General features: G+C 43.0%; 1 pseudogene; it reads right to left on the minus strand.

Moving 5' to 3' along the window:
- LOC119315900 overlaps positions 1 to 4,304 on the minus strand; it is a 5,472-nt pseudogene extending 1,168 nt beyond the window's left edge.
- Positions 4,305 to 21,975: the final 17,671 nt, after the last annotated feature.

Consider the following 21,975-nt stretch of genomic DNA (forward strand, 5'->3'; position numbering starts at 1 on the left):
GGCCTCCTGCGCCGCCGCCTCGCACCTCGCCGCCCGCCGCCGCCATCCGCTTCCGGCGCCGCCACCGACCACCGCGCCCGACGCCGCCGTCCTCCTCTCCGTCGCCGGCGCACCCCAGCGAGCCCCTCCACTCCGGTCACCGCGTTCTTCGTCCCCAGCGAACCTCGTTTTCCACGCAGCCCGGATCTGGATCTAGATCCAAAAATGCGGTTGACTTTTGCCTCCCTAACCCTATTTTTTGCAATATTTATCATGTCGTATCTCTGCATCCGCAGCTCCGATTCATGCATATAGCATATCAAAATGTTCGACTCAGAGAGCACATCATTTCATCTCACTGCATCATTTTCATTTGAGTTCATCTTGATGCCCGAAATGCTGTTAGAAGAGTGCTAGTTGAGTTAATTGCCAGATCTGCTGCTCCATTTAGATATTTGTCATTTTGCCATGATTATTGTGTGCATGATATGCCCATGAGCTCTACATATGTTTTGTTATAGGTTTTGCCATCTTTCCAGTGGTGCCATCCATGTATTTTTGTGATGTGTTTGGTGACTAGCACAAGCTTGCGAAGTGGTGCACTTGGTAATGCTGATTTCAGGGACTTAGAATTTCCACTAAGTCCTTGATCTGTTTATCTCATGATGCCACATGTTCATGTTGTTTCTTAGGTGATCCGTGTCTCTTTTGAGGATGATCAGTAAGGATGATTTGTTAATCTTGTACTGCTCTATCCATCCATGTCTTTGTTTGCAATTATGGAGCACCCTAGCTTGAGTCAGTCGAGCTCTACTTTTGCTATTTCGTGAATCTGGGCAGATTGTCTACTTGTTAGCGATTTTGCCGATGATGTTGTAGTTGATCCATGCATGCCATGTTGTTGTTCTTGCCATGTCTAACTTGTATAATGTGTATTCTTGATGGGTGTATGCTTAGATTGTCATGACATGCTCTGTAGTGAGTGCATCGAGCTCGTAAACATGCCTACTTGATATCTGTTTTGCATGTCCCAGTTTTCACTAAGTCTGAGAACTGATTATGTTTTTGCCATGTTCACATGCTTGCAAATGTATTTTCTGATCCCTTTTGGCTCAAGGTCACTAAGGGACTTTTGTTAAGCTCTTTGAGTAGCTCCATGACATGCTTTACTTTGACATGTTCAGGCCCTGTAGCATATAGTTTTCATGCTCCGAAGAGTGCTATCTGATATGATATTCCAGGGTTGTGTTAATTTCACTAAGTCTGAAATCTGTTTACCAAATGCATTTTTGACATGCTTGTTTGAACCTGTTAGTGGATGAATTGGCCGTAGCTCAGTGCTAGTCTTTTGTTAAGCATCATGAATGGATTCTTGCCATGTATTTTGTTGCCATGTTTGGATGCTGTAGCATGTTCATCTCATTGCATTTAGTTGGCTACTTGCTGTAAATCGCAGACCGGTGCCATATTTGAATTGCTTGCCATTCCCAAACCGTAACTCCGATTCCGGCGTTCTTTATATCGTTTCCAAGCGATTTCATCTCATCTTTCCAGTGGCACACTTGGATTTCCAAGTTGAGGCCAGTTCATTCATCTCTTGTCAAATCATGCATATGCATCGCATGCCGCATCCCGTATGTCATACCATGTTCTTGTGTTGGTTGTTTACTATGTTGTGTGCTTCTTTCCGGTGTTTGCTTCCTCGGGTTGGTTACGGTAAAGTCGCGTTTGTGAGGACCCGTTCGTCTACGTCCGTTTATCTTCTTCATGGACTCGTTCTTCTTCCTTGCGGGATTTCAGGCAAGATGACCATACCCTCGAAATCACTTCTATCTTTGCTTGCTAGTTGCTCGCTCTTTTGCTATGCCTATGCTGCGATACCTACCACTTGCTTATCATGCCACCCATATTGTTGAACCAAGCCTCTAACCCACCTTGTCCTAGCAAACCGTTGTTTGGCTATGTTATCGCTTTGCTCAGCCCCTCTTATAGCGTTGTTAGTTGCAGGTGAAGATTGAAGTTTGTTCCTTGTTGGAACATGGAGATGTTGTTCCTTGTTAGAACATGTTTACTTGTTGGATATCACAATATCTCTTATTTAATTTAATGCATCTATATACTTGGTAAAGGGTGGAAGGCTCGGCCTTATGCCTTGTGTTTTGTTCCACTCTTGCTGCCCTAGTTTCCGTCATATCGGTGTTATGTTCCCGGATTTTTCGTTCCTTACATGGTTGGGCGATAATGGGAACCCCTTGACAGTTCGCCTTGAATAAAACTTCTCCAGCAATGCCCAACATTGGTTTTACCATTCGCCACCTAGCCTTTTCTTTCCCTTGTGTCGGCCAGCCAAGGGTCATCTTTATTTTAACCCCCCCGGGCCAGTGCTCCTCTGAGTGTTGGTTTGAACTGAGCTGCCTGCGGGGCCACCTCGGGGCAACTTGAGGTTTGGTTTTACTCGTAGCTAGTCTCATCTGAGTGTGCCCTGAGAACAAGATATGTGCAGCTCCTATCGGGATTTGTCAGCACATTCGGGCGGTATTGCTGGAATTGTTTTAACCTGTCGAAGTGTCTTGAAGAACCGAGATACCGAGCCTGATCGGAACGTCTCGGGAGAAGGTCTATTCCTTCGTTGACCGTGAGAGCTTGTCATGGGCTAAGTTGGGACCCCCTGCAGGGATTTGAACTTTCAAAAGTCGTGCCCGCGGTTATGGGTAGATGGGAATTTGTTAATGTCCGGTTGTAGAAAACCTGAAGTTGACCTTAATTAAAATACATCAACCGCGTGTGTAACCGTGATGGTCTCTTCTCAGCGGAGTCCAGGAAGTGAACATGGTGTTGGAGTAATGCTTGACGTAGGTTGTTATAGGATCACTTCTTGATCATAGTTTTTCGCTCGTGCCTTGCCTTCTCTTCTCGCTCTCATTTGCGTATGTTAGCCACCATATATGCTAGTCGCTTGCTGCAGCTCCACCTCATATCTTTACCTTACCCATAAGCTTAAATAGTCTTGATCGCGAGGGTGCGAGATTGCTGAGTCCCCGTGGCTCACAGATACTTCCAAAACCAGTTTGCAGGTGCCATTGGACCATGCAGATGACGCAACCAAGCTCACAGAGGAGCTCGATGAAGATCTCGTTCTTTGTGTTGTTCCGTTTCCAGTTGATCAGTAGTGGAGCCCAGTCGGGACGATCGGGGACCTGTGTAGCATTTGGGGTAGTCTTCTTTTATTTTGGTTCCGTAGTCGGACCTTGATTGTATCTGGATGATGTAATGTTTTATTCTTGTATTGTGTGAAGTGGCGATTGTAAGCCAACTATGTATCTCTTTCCCTTATGTATTACATGGGTTGTGTGAAGATTACCTCACTTGCGATGTTGCTTTCAATGCGGTTATGCCTCTAAGTCGTGCTTCGACACGTGGGAGATATAGCCGCATCGAGGGCGTTACATTAGCCTCCGGCTGTCGGCGCTGCATGGCGAGTCTTTGGTTTTGCTCGTCGACATCTCGTAAGCGATGCCCGCGACGACGTCTGCCATGTTCTTGGGCGACAAGCCCAGCGCCATGCCCATCCGGACGACCACCTCCAGCTCCGCGTCGAACATGTTGTCGAACAGCCCGTTTGTCCCGAGCACCACGACGTCCCCGTGTCTCACCGCCATTTGCCTGACGTCGGCTTTGTTCACGCGCTCCCCTTTGCCGGTCGCATTGAGCTGGAACGGGTAGTTGAAACGCCTCTGCTGCCGCTGCGAACGGTTCGAGCCTGCCATCTCAGAACACGGAGAACGCGCTATCGCCGATGAACGCCCACTTGAGAGCCGTGCCGGCGAGCGAGAGGATGACCGCCGTCGACCCCCCGTCCGCGGCCGAGGCGACCGTTTCCTTGTACGCCTGCTCCAGCAGCGTGTACGGGCAGACGGGCGGGCCGGGCTCGGTCGCCAGCACCTGCAGGAAGGCGCTCTTCATGAGCCTGCGCGAGAACGCACCGGCGTCCACGCCTTTGTTGCGGTACCCGCCGCGCCGTCCGCCACGCCGACGACGCCGGCCTCGTCGTGCCCGAAGTGTGCGTCCTCGTTGTGGCGCGGCGCGTAGCATGAGGCCCAGATCATCCTCAGAGCCCGCGGCTCGTCGCCGTCGCGCTCGCGGCGCTCCCGAGGATGCGGCGGCTCTAGATATAGCGCGAAGAAGCTGGCGATGGCGTCCTCGGAGGAGCGCGAGGCTCGCTTCTCGAGGCCAAACGCGGCGCGGAGGGCGTCGGGGATCTGTTTGTCGATCTCGCCCAGGGCGATCTCGCCCAGGGTTTGCTGGATCGGCTGCAGCGTCTCCATGGCCGCGTTCTTGGCTGAGGGTTTGATCTCTTGGGGATGATTTGTAGTGGTAGATCGAGGAGAGCGTCTCCCGTGTGCATTGCCCATTGCCCACCTAAGGTGATATCAACTCTGTATGCTCGCCTTATATTGCCTTGCGTTGGGTCGGACTGAAGTCTCGACTGCCCACAAGGTCCGTGTTTGTCACGAACCAGGATTCCCAGTATGACTTGGGGCCCCGACCGATTTCGTTCCGTTTTCCTGGTCATGTTCAGTCGATCCGCATTCTGCATCGCGCGGCCCATGGACTGCTCCAGTTCAGTTCACGTTCAAATGGACCAGTTCATTAACCACGCAGAGAAACAACCCTGCCCATCAGGGTTCAAATCCTGGTGCTCGCATTATTCCTGAATTTATTTTAGGCTTTTCGGCGATGCGCTTTCAGTGGGAGGAGACGTTCCCGTCGACGACGAGGCGCCTATGGTGACTTAGTAAATCTCAAGATGATATGCCGGCTCAGTTTATCGGAGGTGCTCATAGGGATAGGGTGTGCGTGTGTGCGTTCATAGGGGGTGAGTGTATGCGCGTGTATATGAGCGCTTATGTCTGTACTAATACTTAAAAAAAAGAAACAGCCCTGCCCACGTAATGCACTGTCCAAAAAACGCAATCCACTATCGTTATCTAAATCTAGGAGACAAGCTAGTATCCCCCAATTGTGCATCCCCGTCATCTCAAAAACAACTCCTTTTCTTTTGCATCCCCGTTCCAAGTGGGAGCTGCTCCACCGTGCTAGCACTCGGGTATGAGCTTCTCCACCACGTCGTCCTCCACCGCCCATGCTGTTAAGAGAATCGAGAGAGATGAGCGAATGGAAACAGATATATGAATGAACCATTAGTCTTTATTGATGATAGAAGCGGGGTATTTATACCCGGGCGGAAGTACACATGTTACTTGGGAGTTAAGTAAACTCAATGTTACTTGGGAGCCAAGGAATTACATAGTTGCCTTGAGAGCCAATTAAGTACATGGTTGCTTGAGAACCAAGCAACCTATCTAACAGTTAACTTAATCCTAATTAGCTTTATTAATAAGCAACTATTCTATTCTTAACACTCCCCCTTGTACAACGCCTCTTCTTTGGTATATCCATCATCTTGACAAATTCTTTGAATAATCTTGAATGTCTCCTCCAAAAACCCTGTGGGAAAAATATGAGGAGAATAGTGCAGATATGTTGCTAAAACTCCTTTAAACCCAGTGGGTAAAATAATAAGGAGAAAATGATGCAACATATAATGATTATTGTCTCTTGATAACTCATATGAGAAAAACCTGTGAAGAAAGGAGAAAACTCATCGATGAGTTTAGAGAACAATTAATATGTCTTGAGTACTTTCTTTAAAAAAACCCGATAGGGAAAATAGAAAGTATGCCATATGATGTTTGATAAGATATTGCCTCATTAAAAACCATTATGAGAAACTTTGATAGAAAACTCATAAGGGAAAAGAGTGCGATATGATATGCCATTGAAAACTCCTTTAAAACCAAGTGGGAAAAATATAAGGAGAAAATGTATGACATGTATGGGCACTTGTGTTTATATTGTCTCGTTAAAAACCTTTATAAGAAACCATTAGGGAAAACTCATGAAGGGAAAAAGAGTACAATATATGCAGTCTTAAGATTGTTAATAGGTTATAGATTTGGGAAATTACTCCCCTTGAACTCTGCAAACCTAGAGATGTGTAATACAAATTCCATTGATATGATCATGACGTTATGAATAATCTGTAGGATTTTCAAAGTATGTTGTTTGCATATTGTTTCCTCTACTTTCTATAATTCATGAGGATAAGTAATTTTCGAGCAATGTACTTTATGATATTGCTTTTCATATAACCTATAGTTTTTGAGTAACACAAGTGGTAGAGTCTTGATAAATCAAGTTATGTGATTCTGATGAATCTTAACCACATGATTTTGAGTGTGGTTAATCATTCTGCTAAGCCATGCATATTTTGCACTGTTTTTTAGATAAAGCAATTATGTCAGAATGATAACTAGAAATAGCCATTAAAGCCCATTTAGATGACTTCCATATGAAGGCTATTCTAGCAAATTCAGTCATTGATATGTCATTGTTAGGATCAAAGAAAGAGCCAATATCATTATATCATATCATGGTCATATCTTGTATTTCCTGATGGAAATATCCAAGAATTATTGTGAGCTTGAGATATAAGCTAATATTTCTTATATCATCCATATATACCTTTGTTTGGGGGTTGCACTCTGAACAAAGATAGCAAATATAGTGTCAGGCCTGACATAGTTTGGAATTATATGAGTGCTTTGACATTATTGAGATATAGAACTTCAGGTCTTGATATCACTTCATTATCACCCCTAGGTATGAATGGACTTGTACCTTATCAGGGGTAGTATGACCATATTACATGTCTTTTATTGGTATGATATATCCACATTGAACTTCTCGTATATGTATTGGATATATATGTAGACTGATATGTATTCTTGAGAGAATGCTCAAGTTGTAAGCTTAAGCTAAATTTGGTTGAATCCAAATTTTCCGTCTTGAGATGATTTTATGTATTTTTAGGTCCTTTAGAGACATTGATGATGAAATCATCGATATACACTAAGTGATATGAGGAAATCAAATTTGGGATTCCCTTATTAACACATAAGCAATCATCATTCTTTGAGTAATCCTTTTGAAGAAGGAACTCATTTAGTCGGTAGTACCATATGATTTCCGACAATTTCAAGTCATAGAGTGACTTATGAAGTTTTACACAAAACTTGTTGCGATTTTCTTTTGGATTCGGAAGTATAAGCCCTTCAGGGACTTGAATAGAGATTTCTGAAATGAGTGACTCATATGAGTATGTAGCCACTTCATCCATCAACACACGCAATAAACTATTCTATTCTATTCTATTCTTAACACACGCAAATACATTTCTGGCAATAGCGATACCTACCGGCAACCCATTAGCCAATAACATAACGCCACCGAGTAAAGTATCCCAGTCCCAGTACTACCTTTGTTTGCATTTGTTCCTTTCCCGAGTTTGTGTGTTGGTGTTTTTCTTCACTAGTTTCCCATCATGTGCAGAGATAAGATGCATGCATGGTTCCATCTATTTCTTTTTCTGACTCAAATACATGATATGCCATGTTCACCCTCTCCCCTCTCTCATGCAATAAATTCATCCTTTTATTTTCTCTTTGATCATTTCAATCATTCATATATTGGGAAATATATTTTTGTTTCTTAAACTTTTTATATGTTTGAACTCCCGACGCCAGTATCAATAGAACAAGAACAATCATGGACACGTTTCAACATATTTAAATTGCAATGTTTCAATCCACTTACTTCACTCTGTTTGTGAAACTATTGTGTGAATATGATATTTATGAAACAAAACAGAAACTAGAATATGTGAAATCAATCAAAATTATGAAATATACTTCACTAATTTCAAAAAAAACTAATTTCACTCAAAATGAATGAAATTATTTCTCTCAATTGAGCGAAACCGGGTTTACTGTAATTAGTAAAATCAATTTTTTTAAATGAGTGAAATCGCTTTCTTACAAATCTAGTTTGCATATTTTGTAAGAAATCGGTTTCACATATTTTGGAAGATATCGGTTTCACTTATTTTTTTAAGATGTCAGTTTCACTCATTCAGTCATTCTGAAGTGAAGCAATTCTTCCACATATTTGGTAAGATATTGGTGTCATATATTTTAATATAAAATGCTAGGGAATTACATATGAGGTAGGCCAACCGGTACGTATGGCCCAGCCAAAGGCTCGTGCTCATAAAGATTACATCCCAAGAAGTAAGGGCATCGGTTTTTTCATAACCTAGCCGCCGCCACGGGCCGACTAGGAAGGCGATCTTCTTCCATCGATCTCAACCGGCCACAGCGCTGGCCTATCTCCCTCCGGCTGCTACTCCGGCGGCAGGAGGGAGGGGGCCCGTTCCTCTGATATATAATTAGGGTTTGGATTTGTAGGTCCTAGTGTGCCGTTGGGGTGATGGGAGTAGCACCGGACGAATAAATCTGCCTTAGCTCCACTCCCACACCGGCGGTGCCATTCATGGCAGCGTCTCGGAGTTGATGGCATTGTGTGTGTGCCGATCCTTCAGATCGACGGCGTTAGGGTTCATGGATGGTGTCAGCGAGGCGGTCGCGACGGCTCCATCAGGTGTGTCTCTCCTTCTGCTCTGTCCCTGTTGCTGCGGCGTTCTCTCCGACGTCATGATGGAGCAGAGAGGTTTTGTCGTCCAGGAGTACAGGCGGATGGTTGTTTACGCATGTGACAGCTAAAAGATGGTGCATCTTGTGCTGGGTTTGTGGTTGGTGGCTAACGGTTCTGGTTTCCTCCTCCAACTCATCATCGTGCGGGGGGGGGGGTCAGATTTGGAGTTCGATGCCGTGTTCGAGGACATGTTGCCATGGTCTGATTCTTTCAACGACAATTGTTTTACTTCTGACAAACTAGTTTGGAGGTCTGTAAAGCTGCAGATCGATGATGGAGCCGCGTCGAGCTCGGGTGAAGAGGTGATTTGTCCCCTTTCCCTTTGGTGGCCGCTTCGGTGGTGTCGAAGGAGAGGGATAGGCGCTAGTATTTTGCGTAGTACTATCCTATCTTTTCAGTCATGTAAGGTCGGTGTTTATGTGCCTTGTAACTTGATCTTTATTCCTTAAATGAGAAATATATTATCATGCAAAAAAGAAGTAAGGGCATCTCCAACACCAACCCTCAAACCGCTCGCATACGTCTGAACCATGCAAAAAAAGAAGGACACCTCAATGTGACGATTGATGTGTTGGAAGTATGCCCTAGATGCAATATTATTGTATTATTATATTTCTATGTTCATAATTAAGAGTTTATATTCTATGCTGTAACTACTATGATCATGGAATATTTGATTCAGTGGAAAACTCATATGCACGTGTGATACCTCCATCTTGCATCATGTTTTCCTACTATTATTTACAATGTTTTTATGCATAATAATGCTTTATGGAGTAATCCTAATGTCTTTTCTCTCATAATATGCAAGATTTACACAAAGAGGGAGAATGCCGGTAGCTGGAATTCTGGACCTGAAAAGGCTACGTCAGAGTCACCTATTCTACACATCTCCAAATGAGTTGAAAATTTACGGAGAATTGCTTTGGAATATATGAAAAATAATGGAGCAAATAACTACCAGAGAGGGGCCACCAACTGGGCACAACCCACCTGGGCGCGCCCTGGTGGGTTGTGCCCTTCTCGGCCCACCTCTGGTGCCCCTCTTATGGTATATAAGTCATTTTGATCTAGAAAAAAAATAAAGAAATGTCTTTCGGGATGGAGCGCTGCCGTCTCGAGGCGGAACTTGGGCAGGAGGACTTTTGCCCTCTGCCAGAGCAATTCCGCCGGGGGAATTTCCCTCCCGGAGGGGGAAATCATCGTCATCATCACCAACAACTCTCCCATCTTGGGGAGAGCAATCTCCATCAACATTTTCAAGAACACCATTGATACATCTCTAACGTATCTATAATTTTTGATTGTTCCATGTTGTTAAATTATCATTCTTGGATGTTTTACAATCATTTTATAGCAACTTTATACTATTTTATGGGACTAACCTATTGACATAGTGCCCAGTGCAAGTTGCTGTTTTTTGCTTGTTTTTTACTTTACAGAAAATCAATACCAAACGGAGTCCAAACGCAGCGAAACTTTTTGGAGATTTTTCTCGACCAGAAGACACATGTTGGGCCAAAGAAGTACCAGAGGGGGCTTCGAGGAGAGCACAGCCCACCTGGGCGCGCCTGGGGGCCCAGGCGCATGCTGGTGGGTTTTGCCCACCTAGTCCGCCTCCCTCACCGCCTCTTTGCTCTATAAATACCCTGAAAATCCAGAAATCCTAGGGCAGTCGACGAAACACAATTCCAGCCGCCGCAAGTTTCAGAACCACCAGATCCAATCTAGACACCATCATGGAGGGGTTCATCATCGTCATTGGTGATGATGCCATTAACCTAGGGTAGGGTCATAGGACCGACATAGACATCCTACCCAAGGTCCCTACCCTAGAGTCAAGAACAATCAAAGTAAAACAAAGCATACCAACTGAAATCGCCTTGAAGTGCAATCGACTCGACCAATTATCTCACTCCGATACCCCAATTCCATTCAACCAAGAAGAAGTCACTTGACCATACAAGAAACCACTCAGAGTGCAGAAGACCTAAAGCCACTCAGGATGGCAACGGTCAGGCATTCACTCCGCAGTCTTTAAGATCATTTATACCTCTTTATAGCTGGCGTTATCAGTAAAGCCCTGTATTAATGTACATTGAACCGTGTGTAACGGGCGATGGTTGGGGTCTGATAACCCACAAGTATAGGGGATCGCAATAGTTTTCGAGGGTAGAGTATTCAACCCCAATTTATAGATTTGACACAAGGGGAGCCAAAGAATATTTGAAGGTATTAGCAGCTGAGTTGTCAATTCAACCACACCTGGAGATTAATTATCTGCAGCAATATGATCTGTAGCAAAGTAGTTTGATAGTTTTGATAGTAGTGACAATAGCAACGGTAACAATAACAGTGATAGAAGTAGTTTGTAGCAAGTGTAACAGTGATGATAGCAGTACTAGTAACTTAGCAGAAACAATAAGGATAAATTCATAGGCATTGGATCAGTGACTTGTTGGATGATATTCATCATGTGACAGTTATAAACTAGGGCGATACGGCACTAGCTCCAGTTCATCGATATAATGTAGGCATGTATTCCGTAAATAGTCATACGTGATTTTTTAAAAGAACTTGCATGGCATCTTTTGTCCTACCCTCCCGTGGCTACGGGGTCCATATTGGAAACTAAGGGATATTAAGCCCTCCTTTTAATAGAGAACCGGAACAAAGCATTAACACATAGTGAATACATGAACTCCTCAAACTACGGTCATCACTGAGTGGGCCCGATTGTTGTCACTCCGGGGTTGCCGGATCATAACCGTAGTAGGTGAGTATAACTTGCAAGATCGGATCTAAAACATGGATATAATAACGAATTCATAAACAGTTCAGATCTGAAATCATGGCACCCGGGCCCAAAGTGACAGGCATTATGCATAGCAAAGTCATAGCAACATCAATCTAAGAACATAGTGGATACTAGGGATCATGCCCTAACAAAACTAACTCGATTACATGATGAATCTCATCCAAATCCTCACCGACCAGCGAGCCTACGAAGGAATTACTCACTCCTGGTGGGGAGCATCATGGAATTGGCGATGGAGAAGGGTTGGTGATGATGAAGAACGAAGATCCCCCTCTCCAAAGCCCCAAATGGACTCCAGATCTGCCCTCCCGAGGAAGAACAGGGCTTGGCGGTGGCTCCGTCTCCTGGATCACGATAATTCTTTTTCCCTGATTTTTTCTAGAATAATATGATTTTGTAGTATCAGGGGGTCATCAGTGGGGCCACCAGGTGGGTACAACCCACCTGGGCGCTAGGAGAGGGGGGCGCGCCCTGGTGGGTTGTGCCCACCTAAGGCCCCTCTCCAGTGGGTCTTGGCTCCAGAAATTCTTATTATTGGTATAAAAAATCCTCAAAAATTTTCGTTCCATTCCGAGAACTTTTATTTTTACACAAAAACAACACCATGGTAGTTCTGCTAAAAACAGTGTCAGTCCGGGGTTATTTTTTCAAAACATTTGCTTGTCCTCAAGCAATTCAGTTGATAAACTGAAAGTGAGAAAGAAAAACTTTTACGAACTCTTTTGCTCTTCTTTGCATAAATAAGCTTAAACAACACCCAGGTTTTCAGCCAACATTATAACTAACCATATCAACAATAAATCTTCAAGATTATAATGATTCATATCAATGACATAATCAGCTAGCGAGCAATAATGAGATATCTCAAACAGCAACAGTTTGTCAAAACAACCATGATATAATATGACAATAATGGTATCTCGCTAGCCCTTTCTGAGACCGCAAAACATAAATGCAGAGCATATCCGAAGTTCAAGCAGTGACTAAACATTGTAATTCATGGTAGAAAAGATCCAGTCATGATGCACCCAACATTAGCTATACACAATGCATAAATCATGACCGTTGTGCTCTACTTAGTTTCTGGCGCTTGTTTATAGAAGGTGATGACACAACATAAAAGTAAAAAGATAGTCCCTTCGCAGAGGGAAGCAGTGATTTGCAGAGGTGCTAGAGCTCAATTTTTAAAACAGAGATAAATGAAATTTTGAGACATGCACCCTTCTCATTCACTTCACGACCATGAGTTATCAACATCTGTAACATCCCAATTTTCAATTTGGATGTTATACATAGGTCATCATATGCATATCATATTTTTTATTTACTTTTGGTTGTGATCCTAGAAATCTTAAGCAACTCAAGGACCGAAGGAGAGAGTTGGAAGTTTCACAAATTTTTCTTATTTGAATTTATTTCAAATTTGAAGAAAGGATCAATTTAATTTTAATATTTTCCCTCCAATTATTTTCAATAACAAAAATAAATGAGAGAAGATAATATGACTTCTTCAACAAAAGAGAAATATTGGAGAAGAAATTTAAAAATCAAATTACTATTTTATTTGTAGTTTATTTGCTATTTTATTTGAGTTAGAGAAAAACTTGCATTTTTGAAAACTTGCATTTTAGGCGAGAAAAATGTTCATCTTGTCCTAAATATTAGGTTTGGACGGTGAAAATTGTTTATGGGGTTTTAAGGATTTCTTATATTTTATTAGGATTTTTCTTGTGCGGCGGTTTTGTTTTTTTATAAAAAAATCCTTCCTGGGCCGGCCCAGCCGCCGCCACCGCCTCCCCGCGTGGAGTCCCGCCCGCCGCCGGCAAGAGTCCGAGCCTGACTCTGCCTTGCCGCCATGCCGCTTGCCCCTCCTCCAAGCCGGCCGCCGCCCCGCCCCCTCCTTTATAAGCCGCCCCCGACCCCTCTCTTCACCCCGCCACCCACCTCCGCCATGCCACTGCTGCTGCCGCAGCCACCGGTTTTTCTCGACCGAACCGGTAAAAACCAGAGAAAACCCGCTCGGTTTATTTTTTTATAGATCGGTTTTATTTTTTTGTTTGGGTTCGCTAATTAGCGAACGTTCACCCGATCCTCTCTGTTAGCGAACATGTTCGTTCATTAGCCTCTGTTTACGAACGTTTGTTCGTTAGGATTTTCTTTCTAGTTTAATTTTGGTCAGGGACCTATCCATGAATACTTTTATCACATATTAGTCCCTGAACTTCAAACCTTCGTTACTTTTTGCTCGTTTATCCAAATCTAGTGAAATCAACGCCATAATCTTCGTCTTGTTCCCCTCTATCGAGATAATCAAGTTAAACATGGTTTTGACAATTTAAAATTTGGTTTCAAGCAGATTTGAATTTGAACTTCTTTTGATCATAGTTTGAGTTTCATAGCTCTGATTCGATTGTTTCTTTTTGCAAATCGAAGCTCCTCATTTGAACTTCAGTTTGGATCTTTACATTTGAGTTTTACCCTTGCATCTTATGCTTGAGTGTTTATGTATGCTATTGTTTGTTCATGATAGAGTTTCCGGAGTGCGAGGCTTGCTACTACGAATCTCTAGGGTTTTCATATCGTCAGCAAGGCAAGTAACACTTTTTTCATATCCCTTATTACCCAGTTTTTATGCATTAGTTTCAATCCTCAAACACTGCATGGTTAGGGCTTGATAACATGTGGGTACTGGGAAGTAGTTTATGAGGTTCTCTTTCTTTACCGTGCTTCCTAACAACGAAGTCTCTCTTATCATGACATTGATTCTATGATTGTGGGTAATTAAGATCAACATCAGGTTCAATCTCTACATCATTGTTATTACTAGGTCGAGCATCAACATGAATGATGACCCACAAGTATAGGGGATCTATTGTAGTCCTTTCGATAAGTAAGAGTGTCGAACCCAACGAGGAGCAGAAGGAAATGATAAGCGGTTTCCAGCAAGGTATTCTCTGCAAGTACTGAAATAAGTGGTAACAGATAGTTTTGTGATAGGATAATTTGTAACGAGCAACAAGTAACAAAAGTAAATAAAGTGCAGCAAGGTGGCCCAATCCTTTTGTAGCAAAGGACAAGCCTGGACAAACTCTTATATGATGTAAAGCGCTCCCGAGGACACATGGGAATATCGTCAAGCTAGTTTTCATCACGTTCATATGATTCACGTTTGGTACTTTGATAATTTGGTATGTGGGTGGACCGGTGCTTGGGTACTGCTACCTCTTGAGCACTGCGTTGGTTTCCCCGAAGAGGAAGGGATGATGCAGCAAAGTAGCATAAGTATTTCCCTCAGTTTTTGAGAACCAAGGTATCAATCCAGTAGGAGGCTACGCGCGAGTCCCTCGCACCTGCACAAAACAAATAAATCCTCGCAACCAACGCAAATAGGTGTCAATCCCTATAGGGCCACTTACAAGAGTGAGATCTGATAGATATGATAAGATAATATTTTTGGTATTTTAATGATAAAAGATGCAAAGTAAAATAAAGGCAAAGTAAATAGCAAAGGAAATAACTAAGTAGTAGGAGATTAATATGATGAAGATAGACCCGGGGGCCATAGGTTTCACTAGTGGCTTCTCTCGAGAGCATAAGTATTCTACGGTGGGTGAACAAATTACTGTTGAGCAATTGACAGAATTGAGCATAGTTATGAGAATATCTAGGTATGATCATGTATATAGGCATCACGTCCGGGACAAGTAGACCGACTCCTGCCTGCATCTACTACTATTGCTCCACTTATCGACCGCTATCCAGCATGCATCTAGAGTATTAAGTTAAAAACAGAGTAACGCCTTAAGCAAGATGACATGATGTAGAGGGATAGACTCATGCAATATGAAGAAAACCCCATCTTGTTATCCTCGATGGCAACAATACAATACGTGCCTTGTTGCCCTTACTGTCACCGGGAAAGGACACCGCAAGATTGAACCCAAAGCTAAGCACGTCTCCCATTGCAAGAAAGATCAATCTAGTAGGCCAAACGAAACAGATAATTCGAAGAGACTTGCAAAGATAACCAATCATACATAAAAGAATTCAGAGAAGATTCAAATATTATTCATAGATAGACTTGATCATAAACCCACAATTCATCGGTCTCAACAAACACACCGCAAAAAGAAGATTACATCAAATAGATCTCCACAAGAGAGGGGGAGAACATTGTATTGAGATCCAAAAAGAGAGAAGAAGCCATCTAGCTACTAATTATGGACCCGTAGGTCTGAGGTAAACTACTCACACTTCATCGGAGAGGCTATGGTGTTGATGTAGAAGCCCTTCGTGATCGATGCCCCCTCCGGCGGAGCTTCAGAACAGGCCCCAAGATGGGATCTCGTGGATACAGAAAGTTACGGCGGTGGAATTAGGGTTTTGGCTCCGTATCTGATCGTTTGGGGGTACGTGGATATATATAGGAGGAAGGAGTACGTCGCTGGAGCAACAGGGGGCCCATGAGGGTCGAGGGCGCGCCTGGTGGGGGTGGGTGCGCCCCCCTACGTCGTGCCCTCCTGTTTCATTTCTTGACATAGGGTCCAAGTCTCCCTGGTCTTATTCGTTGAGAAAATCACGTTCCCGAAGGTTTCATTCCGTTTGGACTCTGTTTGATATTCCTTTTCTCTGAAACCCTAAAACAAGCAAAAAACAACAATTCTGGGCTGGGCCTCCGGTTAATAGCTTAGTCCCAAAAATAATATAGAAGTGGATAATAAAGCCCAATAATGTCCAAAACAGTAGATAATATAGCATGGAGCAATCAAAAATTATAGATACATTGGAGACGTATCAGGTATTGTCCTTACTTGGACAAGCATCCCACTTATGATTAACCTCTATTGCAAGCATCCGCAACTACAAAAAAAGTATTAAGGTAAACCTAACCATAGCATGAAACATATGGATCCAAATCAACCCCTTACGAAGCAACGCATAAACTAGGGTTTAAGCTTCTATCACTCTAGCAACCCATCATCTATTTATTACTTCCCAATGCCTTCCTCTAGGGCCAAATAATGGTGAAGTGTCATGTAGTCGACATTCACATAACACCACTAGAGGAGAGACAACATACATCTCATCAAAATATCGAACGAATACCAAATTCACATGACTACTAATAGCAAGACTTCTCCCATGTCCTCGGGAACAAACGTAACTACTCACAAAGCATAATCATGTTCATAATCAGAGGGGTATTAATATGCATATAGGATCTGAACATATGATCTTCCATCAAATAAACCAACTAGCATCAACTACAAGGAGTAATTAACACTACTAGCAACCTACTAGTACCAACCCCGGACTTGGAGACAAGAATTGGATACAAGAGATGAACTAGGGTTTTGAGAGGAGATGGTGCTGGTGAAGATGTTGATGGAGATTGCCCTCTCCCGATGAGAGGAGCGTTGGTGATGACGATGCCGATGATTTCCCCCTCCCCGAGGGAAGTTTCCCGGCATAACAGCTCTGCCGGAGCCCTAGATTGGATCCGCCAAGGTTCCGCCTTGTGGCGGCGGAGTTTCGTCCGAGGAGATGGCTTATTATTTGAAAGACTTCATATAGCATAAGATGGACATCAGAGAGCCACCAGGGGGCCCATGAGGTAGGGGGGGCGCCCAGGGGGGTAGGGCACGCCTCCCACCCTCGTGGGCAGGGTGTGCCCCCCTGGTGAACTTCTTGCGCTCAGTATTTTTATATATTCTGAAAACGTCTTTCCTGAAGTTTCAGGACTTTTGGAGCTGTGCAGAATAGGTCTCTAATATTTGCTCCTTTTCCAGCCCAGAATCCCAGCTGCCGGCATTCTCCCTCTTTATGCAAACCTTGTAAAATAAGAGAGAATAGGCATAAGTATTGTGACATAATGTGTAATAATAGCCCATAATGCAATAAATATCGATATAAAAGCATGATGCAAAATGGACGTATCAACTCCCCCGAGCTTAGACCTCGCTTGTCCTCAAGAGAAAGCCAAAATCAAAAAATATGTCCACATGTTTGGAGATAGAGGTGTCGATAAAAGTAAAATACTGACATGAGGGCATCATGATCATTCTTAGAACAACAACTTACATAATTCTTGTCATATGATTTCTTATGCTAGAGTATTAATTCAATCACAATTTCAAGTATGAATCGTAAACTTCATTGAAAACTAACAAACTATAATCTCAGTCATTGGAGCAATTGCAATTTATCATAACATAGGAAAGAGTCAATATATAAGAGCTTTTCAACAAGTCCACATACTCAACTATCATATAGTCTTTCACAATTGCTGACACTCACGCAATACCTATGGGTATGGAGTTTTAGTCGGACACGGAGAAAGATAGGGGCTTATAGTTTTTTCTCCCATGTTTTACCTCAAGGGTAATGTCAACAATAATAGTTCATGAAAACTCACATCCAGTTAGCCATATATACTAGGATCTTTCCAACATACTGTGCTTGCCAAAGGATAAAATATAAAAAGGAAGGGTGAAGATCACCATGACTCCTATGCAAGGTAGGAGATAAAAGAAAAAGATAGGCCCTTCGCAGAGGGAAGCAGAGGTTGTCATGCGCTTTTATGGTTGGATGCACAAAATCTTAATGCGAAAGAACGTCACTTTATATTGCCACTTGTGATATGGACCTTTATTATGTAGTCTGTCACTTTTATTTCTTCCATATCACATGAGCGTATAAAGCTTATTTTCTCCCACACTAATAAGTCATACATATTTAGAGAGCAATTTTTATTGCTTGCATCGATGACAACTTACTTGCAGGATCTTACTCAATCCATAAGTAGGTATGGTGGACTCTCATGACAAAACTGGTTTAAGGGTATGTAACATCCCAAATTTTCAATTTGGAATGTTATACATTAGGTCATCATGCATATCATATTTTATTGTGCTTTTGGTTTTGATCCTAGAAAATCCTAAGCAACTCAAGGACCCACGGAGAGAGTTGGGGATTTCGTTATTTACATATTTGAGTTTTCTCAAATTATGTAAACAGGATCATTTGATTTTATTTATTTTATCATCAGTTATTTCTATTGCAAAAATATGAGAGAGGGAATAAAATGACTTTCCCAAAATATAGAAATATTGAGGATTTAACAAAAAAATCAAATAAGTTTTATTTCGGAGTTTTTTGGTATTTTTATTTGAATTTAGGAAAAAAATGCGTGTTTTTCAAAGTTGTAGTTTGGGCCCAGATAAATGTTCTCTTTATCGGGCTTGAATTTAGGAACCCGGTAAAATTTATTTCGTGATTTTTGGAGTCCGTTTAGTATTTCTTTTTATTTTTATTCTGAGTGGAATTATTTAAAAAAAACGCGTAATCGTCTCCGGGCCGTACCCGGCCAGGAAACCTCCGCCTGGGGCGCCTTTAAATAGCGCCCGAGGCCCGAGCCGAGAGAGCCAGCCCACCCAGCCGCCCCTGCCCTAACCCTAGCCGCCGCTAGCCGCTGCCGCCGTCGCCGGAGCGCGCGCCTTTCGAGGTTCGCTGCCGCCTCGTTTTCCGTGCAGTTTTTTTTGTTTAAAAAAAATCTGTTCGTCGTTTTTTTTTCGTCGGATTTTCCGCGGTTATTTTCTGATCGCGATTTCTGATCCGATTTTCGTTTTAGTATAACTTTTCGCTCGTTTATCGGAATCAGGCGATTCAAGCGCCTGGAGTTTCGTCTCGAAACCCTCTTTCCGAATAATCAACTTAAACAAGTTTTTGCTACTGTAAAATTTGCCCTAGATCCAGATTACTAGAACGAAGTTGTTTTCTTTCGCCGTTTGATTTCTTTCGCTTTGTTTGATTTGAATTCTTTTTGCAAACCAGGATTCTTAAGTTGAACTTTCTGGTTAGACTTCTATTTGAGTTTTACCTGTGCATTAGATGAGTACTTATTGTATGCTTGTTGTTTGTCTGCGATAGAATACCCGGAGTGCGCCGCCTGTTACTATGAATCTCTAGGTTACGCGGATCATCAGCGAGTCAAGTAACACTTTGATAATACCTTTTCTACAACCCAGTTTTATTGCATTAGATCAATCCTCACACATTGCATGATTAGGATCTAATTAAATTGTGGGATGGGAAGTAGATGAGGTAGTACCTATTACCTGTTTATTACCAAACCTTTGGGAGTTACTTCTACGTTTGCTTATTATGCCATGTTATGCTAGTAGACGTGGATTGGGTGAGTGAAATCCATGACAGATGTGAGATTGTTAATTAAGGGTTTATCTAAGGTGGCAACCTAACACACATCTGGGTGGATTGAGGCACCTGGGGTTACCAGGACTTGCCTGTTTTTTTTGGACCGCCACCCAGGCCCAAAGGGATCATGAGATTTTTCATGCTAGAAACTTCCGTGTGCAGCCACAAGCCATTATGGGCTCTGGCATAGTTGACTAAGTTGTGCGAACTCTTACAGTGGTAGACTAGCAGATGTAGGGGATATAGGTGGTACGGTCTACCCGATCGTAAGGTGCTAGCGCTTCTGAAAGACTATGTCTCGGTCATCCATTTCTCAAACACCCTGTAGTGCGAGAAACCAAACGGAGGCGATCGAGTCTTGTGGGGAAAAGTGCGCAAACCTCTAAAGAGTGTATAAACTAATAATGATTAGCCGTGTCCCTAGTTATGGACGTTTTGAGTATCTAGTACCTGGATTATCATGTGAATCTCAACATGTTACTCTAAATTAATATTGTTGGGTTTTAATGATGTTACTTAATTGGGATTGAGAATGCTGTCAACCATTCTCAATGTTTCACAACCACCATGATAGTAATTAATTTTATTCCTTTAAAGTAGGGAAAAATTGGCTTTACGCAAAAACTGTAACCATAGAGCTTTCCACCAGCCAAATATGCATATAGTATAGTTGTTGCATTCCATTACTCTCTATGCGTTACCTTGCCAGCATATTCCATGTGCTGACCCGTTTTCGGGCTGCAACGTTAATGTTGCAGACTTTTCAGACGACGATTGAGGAGTTTTAGGTCGTGGTTCTATACTCAGTGATGCCGTTGGAGTTGATGGACCCACTTATCTTCCAAGCCTTCCGTTGTTATCGTTATTAGATGGCCTTAAGCCATATTTATTGTAATAAGTTCTCTTTTGAGACACTCGATGTAATAAGTGTGTGATTGCTACTCTGCTATAAATCCTCCGAGTACTGTGTGGTGTCAGCATTACTGATCCAGGGATGACACCGGAGCACAGAGATCAGATTGTTTGAGGTCTGGTCGCTACAGAGATGGTATCAGAGCACACGCTGACTGTTGGACACGACCACTAAGCCAAAGACCTAGATCACTACTCACTCTCTTCTCTTCTGACTTCTCATCTTTTCTACTCTTTAGGATGGCGGATGCAAGGAACAAGTTCACACAACCAGATGAAGATACACCCTTTGGACGCCACTTGAAGGAAGTCACTAGATACCTGAACATAGGGATACCAAGCTTCACGGGAACCTACAACTCCACTTTACCTGAAGAAGAGCGCTGGATGATTCAAGTTCAAGTTCCAGGAATGACGTTCATGCCAGTCACTGAGCCCATAGAGTTTTCTTTTGATGCACCAACTTAGAGTCTAGGAAAGAGCATGGCAGCTCACATCGCCATGGGACACATTGGAGAAGTCTACCGCAAGGATCTCAAGGATACTATCTACCAGATTTGAGGACGCCGAGATGAACACTGGGAGATGATCAGCACCAGGAAAGATAGATCAATTGCAGCTTTTATTCAGGAGTTAAACCAGCACATTCGACGACAGGAGAATCAGATGTGCGCCGACATGATAGATCTAAAGAAGGCTAGGACTAGAATTAAGGAACTGGAGGAAGAACTCAAGGCTACACGTGAAGATTATGAAGAAGAAATTGAAGTATTGGTGGAGAAGAATGATGATCTGATCAAGAAGATTGGAATATTTATGGGAGGCCCGACACCAGTAGATGAAGATGAGGAACCCAAGGAGATTAGCCCGGAAGACTACATCATCATTGACGGCACCGACTCGGAACAAGATAGTAGCAATGATGACTATGTTGATGAAGCAGGAGCTGATATCATGGAGTCTACAACCGTAGAATATTTCTAGTAGACCACCTCATCAGTAGTAGTAGTCCACCATGTAAATATAGTAGTCCGAGCACTTTTCCGATAGTTAGACCGATTGTATTCCTTTGTTTGATTGATTGAAGTGAATTGTGTGCTTTTTCCTCATGTGCATATGGGTAGTGTTTTCCCTTTAGACCCCCTCCATTCTTATATCTCATCTTTTCTAAACCCTCAGATGCCTCCGAGACGTGACCCCGGATTTGCCTTTCCGCCGGAGCTCACCCAGTTGATCCAGCAGCAGAACACCCTGATGCAGTTGCTAGTTCAGAATCAGAATCAGGGGAACAACAACAACAACCCACCACCACCACCACCACCTGTTGACCACTTAGCCCGTTTTCTTAGGATGAATCCGCCGGTGTTTTCCAGTAGCACCGAGCCGATAGTAGCAGATGATTGGCTCCGCAAGATAGCTAGGGAGTTGACCACAGCAGG

Source organism: Triticum dicoccoides, chromosome 6A (genome assembly GCF_002162155.2).
Source record: "Triticum dicoccoides isolate Atlit2015 ecotype Zavitan chromosome 6A, WEW_v2.0, whole genome shotgun sequence".
In the NCBI taxonomy this organism is placed as follows: Eukaryota; Viridiplantae; Streptophyta; class Magnoliopsida; order Poales; family Poaceae; genus Triticum; species Triticum dicoccoides.